Consider the following 6,304-nt stretch of genomic DNA (forward strand, 5'->3'; position numbering starts at 1 on the left):
CCTACTGGTGAAGGTTGGCTACTAACGGTGTTTGGTGTTCCGAGAATGCAAGGACTGTCAATGCTATAGGCTATCGGTAGAGTTGGGTTTGATTCCATGTTTTTATTTTACTTTCACTTGTTGTACAAATTACTGGTTGACCTGCTGTTTAACTTTGCGTAAAATTAGTCGGAATTCAGGGAGTGCCTGTCTCCGGACAAGGTGTCACTGGTTGCCTGGAGACGGAGGTGGAGCCGTCTCTTGCGGAAATTGACTTAATATAAAATGGTAGAAGTGAGCTGGTTTACACATTTACGCTTGGATGTTAGCACAAGAACTACTGTGAAACCTCACAACCTCAGAACCGTATCCAGCAACGAAAACATAACCACAAAGATGTGCGGTAAGGACCGCACAAGTCTTTTTTAGAGCATCAGGGTCATGTCATAGCTAGGAAATTATGCACGAGAATGTGGGACAGTTGGAGGTAGATTATTTCTGAAACAAATCTAATTAATACATGATAACATATTGTTTTATTACGTTTGTTTGAATTCATCAGTGCCAATCTCTAATGTTTAAAGCAGAAAAATACTGGCTTGTGCGCAATTTACATCTCTACTTAACAATGTAAATAATCTTACTGGGACTTCTAACAGACTTGGTGTAATCAGAAGGTCAAATTTATATTAAACTGCAGGGGTTTTCATTCATGTATCCTACTCTTATCACGAGTTCAGGAAGCTTCTGCGCAGTGTGGACGGCTACGTGTCAGAGTGGCTGTAGGACAGGTTTGACAACATTAATATTGTCAGAATATTAATGTGATAAGCGTAAATACCAAACATATATTGAATATGAGTGTGTTTTCAAATCCACTGTCGTTTAAAGGATGAACATGTGAAGATAATAGACTGAGGCCAAATGTTCTCATCTTATGTTCTCAGCGTTATTATATTGAGTGTTTTAATGCCCTATCGCAAGCAATATAACTTTTCTTACGGCATTCCATCTGCCTTGCACAGGCAGACTTTGCTGCTCAGAGTAAATATTTTACAGTATGTCCGGTCGGTGGTTATCAAATCTCCGCCGGTGCGCCCCGCGACAGTTTGCCAGCCGCTCTAACACTGCGCGCTGTGTTCCACTCAATGGCCACCTGTGTTGCTTTGGAAGCCTCGCGAACCTGGAACTTTCCTTTACTAGACATATAACTGCCCCAGGTTCTGCACCGCGAAGTAAACTTGTTGTTAGTTTCTACTCCAGAAGAAGACTACGTTAAGAGTTTCTTTAAGATTCCCATGATGTTTGTTTTGTGCTGTACAGGCTGTTACTGATAGTCAAATTTATGGCCTGTATGGCCCTCTGATTAGATTAGATATAGGTGGAGTTATACGAGAAAAGAAGCGTCTTTTCTTAAGTGTAAATATAATTACATGTTCCTTTCTTGTCAACTACCTACCCCGAGGCAATTAGGGTGAAGTGCCTTGCCCAAGGACACAACGTCAATTTGCACAGCCGGGAATCTAACCAGCAACCTTCAAATTAATAGCCTGATTGCCTAACCGCTCAGCCATCTGATGTAGATTCTGATCTCAGCACAACCCGGAGCAGTAGGTAAAGGAGGCTAAGATGAAGAGAGAGCTAATCTCCCCCCTCTCCCTCCCTCCTCCACTACCTCTCGCTCCCTGTCCCTGTCCCTGTCCCTTCTCTCTCTCTCTCTCTCTCTCTCTCTCATCTCTCTCTCTCTCTCTCTCTCTCTCTCTCTCTCTCTCTCTCTCTCTCTCTCTCTCTCTCTCTCTCTCTCTCTCTCTCTCTCTCCCAACCCCTCCCCCTCCTAACAGGGATCTTTGCCTACCTGAATTACCAAGTGCCTCACACCAGAAAGGAGATATTTGAGACGCTGGTGAAGGGACTGCAGAGACTGGAGTACAGAGGGTACGATTCAGCAGGTAGGATACAGATACACACACGCACCACCAGTACACACACACACCTGTACACACACACGCACCAGTACACACACACAAGCACACACTATTTGAATATCGTACTATTCCAAGGTAGGCTTCTTTTGTTGGTTCGTAGACTCCAGTGGCTCCGTAGAGATGTAGCATAGCGATGGGTATACAGTCCACCTGGCGAACAGCACAGCAACACACCCTTGCCTCAGTACAGTCATAGAACTCTCTGTCACACACACACACACACATACATGCACACACACCTCTATGTTTGTTCTCTCCGGCCAGCAGGATACATTCACAACTCTAAGAGCTCCTTTCATAGGTGGAAAAACCCCATACGTTGCTCAACACACACACCCTCGTGTTCACACACACACACACACCCTCGTGTTCACACACACACACCCTCGTGTTCACACACACACACACACACACACCCTTGTGTTCACACACACACACATGTCGCCACACACCCTCATAACTTGAACTGTGTGTGTGCAGTTTTTTTCAAATGTGCTGTGATCCTCCTCCGTATGGCTGCCATGGCTACTGCTGTTAACGCTGAGAATATTCCTAACCAGTCAGCCAATAAGAATGCCTCAACAGTCACTAACTATCCAGTCAATCACAAAGGACAATAACCAGTCAGTCAATAAGGACATTCCTAACCAGGTGTGTTTGTTGTTCAGGCATAGCAGTGGATGGCTCCAAGAAGACAGAAACAGTCAGCAACAGCATCTGTCTGATCAAGAAGAAGGGCAAGGTCAAGGCTCTGGATGAAGAACTCCACAGTAGGTCTCAGGCTGGCTGACTGGCTAAATTAATGAATGACTGGCCAGCTAAATGCCTGACTGTTTAGGTGACTGACTAACTGTCTCACTGGCTGACTTACTGTTCATGTTACTGATTAGTTCTTGGTGTGTTACAGTTGTGGTGGTCAGTGTGTGTTGTGTTAGTGATATGTGTGCGTGTTGTGTTAGTGATCAGTGTGTGTGTGTGTTCTGTTCAGAAAAAGACTCTATGGATCTGGAGGAGGAGCTGGACACACACTTTGGGATCGCACACACACGCTGGGCCACACACGGGGAGCCGAGCGCACTCAACAGCCACCCTCACCGCTCCGACAACAACAATGGTAAGAAACACACACATGCCCCCCTACACACTATACACATCTTTCTGCCCCCCCCCCCCCCCCCCCCCCCGCGCCGCTATGAGTGTGCTCCTAATAGGTTGGATTGTGAAACTTTATGATAATTTCTATCTTTCTCTTTCTTTCCTCTCTATCATCCTCTTTTCTGTCACTCTGTCAAGAGTTTGTTGTCATCCATAACGGCATCATCACCAACTACAAAGAGCTGAAGAAGTACCTGGTAAGCTCCGCCTACGACTGTTCCATCTATCCCACTCTCTATCCCACTCTCTATAACACTCTCTATCCCACTCTCTATAACACTCTCTATAACACTCTCTATCCCACTCTCTATAACACTCTCTATAACACTCTCTATCCACTCTCTATAACACTCTCTATCCCACTCTCTATAACACTCTCTATAACACTCTCTATAACACTCTCTATCCCACTCTCTATCCCACTCTCTATAACACTCTCTATCCCACTCTCTATAACACTCTCTATAACACTCTCTATAACACTCTCTATCCCACTCTCTATAACACTCTCTATCCCACTCTCTATAACACTCTCTATAACACTCTCTATAACACTCTCTATCCCACTCTCTATAACACTCTCTATAACACTCTCTATAACACTCTCTATAACACTCTCTATCCCACTCTCTATAACACTCTCTATAACACTCTCTATAACACTCTCTATAACACTCTCTATAACACTCTCTATAACACTCTCTATAACACTCTCTATAACACTCTCTATAACACTCTCTATAACACGCATCATAGTGCAGTCCACATGACTCTCCCTCTGTCCTCCACCAGAGCATGAAGGAGTTGCTTAATCATATTTGTATAAAATTCTGCTGTTATTTCACCTGTTCTGGCAATTCTGCTCATGTACTAGAGTAGGAGATGTAACCCACCAAACAGGCATCATAGAATGCGCTGGATGGGGAATGTTGCCTCACCACAAAACCTACTGACGTAGTTTGTTCAGTATAATAGAGGGACATGTCTCAAATACTTTTCAGATAAACGTGGTGTGTGGCTGAGTTATGTGATTTATTACATTTACATTTAGCAGACGCTCTTATCCAGAGCGACTTACAGTAAGTACAGGGACATTCCCCCGAGGCAAGTAGGGTGAAGTGCCTTGCCCAAGGACACAACGTCAGTTGGCATGACCGGGAATCGAACTGGCAACCTTCGGATTACTAGCTGATTCCCTCACCGCTCAGCCACCTGATTTATGAACATGTTTCTGCTTCCTTCCTGTCCAGAACTCTAAGGGGTATGAGTTTGAGTCAGAGACAGATACCGAAGTGATCCCCAAGCTGATCAAGTACATCTACGACAACAGAGAGAAGGACCATGTCTCCTTTTCTACACTGGTAGAGAGGGTCATCCAACAGCTGGTGAGTATGACACGCACACACGCATACACACACACGCACACACACACCCCTTTTATGATGTCACTTAAATTCCATCCATTAAAAAGTATCCTCCGTCATCCTGGCACACTCCCTAACATCGCTGGTGACATCATGATTCATTACAGTCTGTCTGGTAGAAAACAGACTCGCTCAATCTCTCACACTTTCCTAGTTATCCATAAGAGGTTTTAAACCAGAAAGTCAGGAAAAGTTAGAATGGTGAAGACATGAAAAGGTGGACGGAATACTACAGTAGCCTACTGTAGACAAAATGTTCAGACACATTGGCTTTATGCAGACGACAGCAGTGAAACGTATTTCCGGAAAGAAACAGGCCGGTCTAGAACTTCCGGTGAAGTTAAAGACGAAACTTTTAAAAACCAGAACAGGTTGAGTTAAACCTCAGCTATTGCTCTCTAAACCCTACACTCAGATCGCTTTTTTTCAGCAACCGATAACAGGTGAACACTAGCGAGCCTAGATTATTTTAAGTTACTGCTCAAATCCGTTTGATAGAGCTAACTAGATAGCTAGGCTACCTACTTTTACTGTGCTGTGAGTTAGATAAACTTTACCTTCATAATTGTCGATGTAGCTTGAAATATACAATTTGAACCACTTTTGCAAATTGCTTGAAGGAAGACAGCAACATAGAACCCTATGTTGATTCTCATTTTGGAAAGATCACCCAAACTCCTTGTAAAAAACTCCAAGAGAACTAACATAACTTCTAGCTACGGGAAGTTGTTGACCTTGCTTTGCAATATGCGGAAGTACATTTGTTGGATCATAGCGTTTGTGTTGTGCTGTTTGAGGGTAGGCTATTAAATGGCTATCTAAAAGAAAAGAAACATGTTCGGTAGCTGTTCTATAAAACCGTAAATCAGCATTATTAATTTACATAGGTTATTGTCCGTCAATAAAAGGCTTGTGTAAACTCCGGTTACAGTTAAGTTTTCCGAGAAAATCAGTTTGTCTTCCTTGTGTTTAACTAGGAAGGGGCCTTTGCACTGGTGTTCAAGAGTCGTTTTACCCAGGAGAGGCAGTGGCTACCAGGTATGGATCTGTGGATCACACTCTCACTATGTCTTTCACACACACATATACTTTGCAAACACGCACATATTCACGTCAGCACACACATACTCTCACCCTTCCCACTCAACGTGTTCAACATTCACACGAGCACTTCGTGTTCAACTTTCACTCTCCTTTGAAGGAGGGATAAAGGGAGAGCCAGATGGATCTCTCTCTCTCTCTCTTTTCTCTCTCCTCTCCTCTCCTCTCCTGTCCTCTCCTCTCTCTCTCTCTCTCTCTCTCTCTCTCTCTCTCTCTCTCTCTCTCTCTATCTCTCTCTCTATCTCTCTCTCTCTCTCTCTCTCTCTCTCTCTCTCTCTCCTCTCTCTCTGTCTCTCTCTGTCTCTCTGGGTAAACAATGTGTGCTGGAGAGTGACCACATATTCCAGTCTGTAACACCCTCCACGCCCTCTAAAATAATCACTGTCTGACGTGACCGTGCTTAACAGACTGGGAAAGGATGGGGCAGGGGGGGGGGGGGGAGTGGTGGGGTGGGTCAAAGGCTAAAAGTCTTGTATGTTTTCAATGAAGAATGGGCCTTATTGCCAGGGTTTCATTTGGTAATGTGAACCATTGACATGTGTTTGTAAGGAAGTGTGTTCAGGGTACAGTAGGATTGCATGAAGCTATGAGCAGAATCCTGACTGATGCATGAAGGGTCTCTAGGGTGTGCTGTATGTGTGTGCTGTGTGTGTGTGTGTG

At 44.3% G+C, this 6,304-nt stretch overlaps 1 pseudogene; it reads left to right on the top strand.

Moving 5' to 3' along the window:
- The first annotated feature begins 268 nt into the window (after window positions 1–268).
- Window positions 269–6,304, top strand: part of LOC134032902 (glutamine--fructose-6-phosphate aminotransferase [isomerizing] 2-like) — a 13,416-nt pseudogene continuing 7,380 nt past the window's right edge.

The sequence above is a fragment of the Osmerus eperlanus genome, chromosome 13 (assembly GCF_963692335.1).
Source record: "Osmerus eperlanus chromosome 13, fOsmEpe2.1, whole genome shotgun sequence".
NCBI lineage: Eukaryota > Metazoa > Chordata > Actinopteri > Osmeriformes > Osmeridae > Osmerus > Osmerus eperlanus.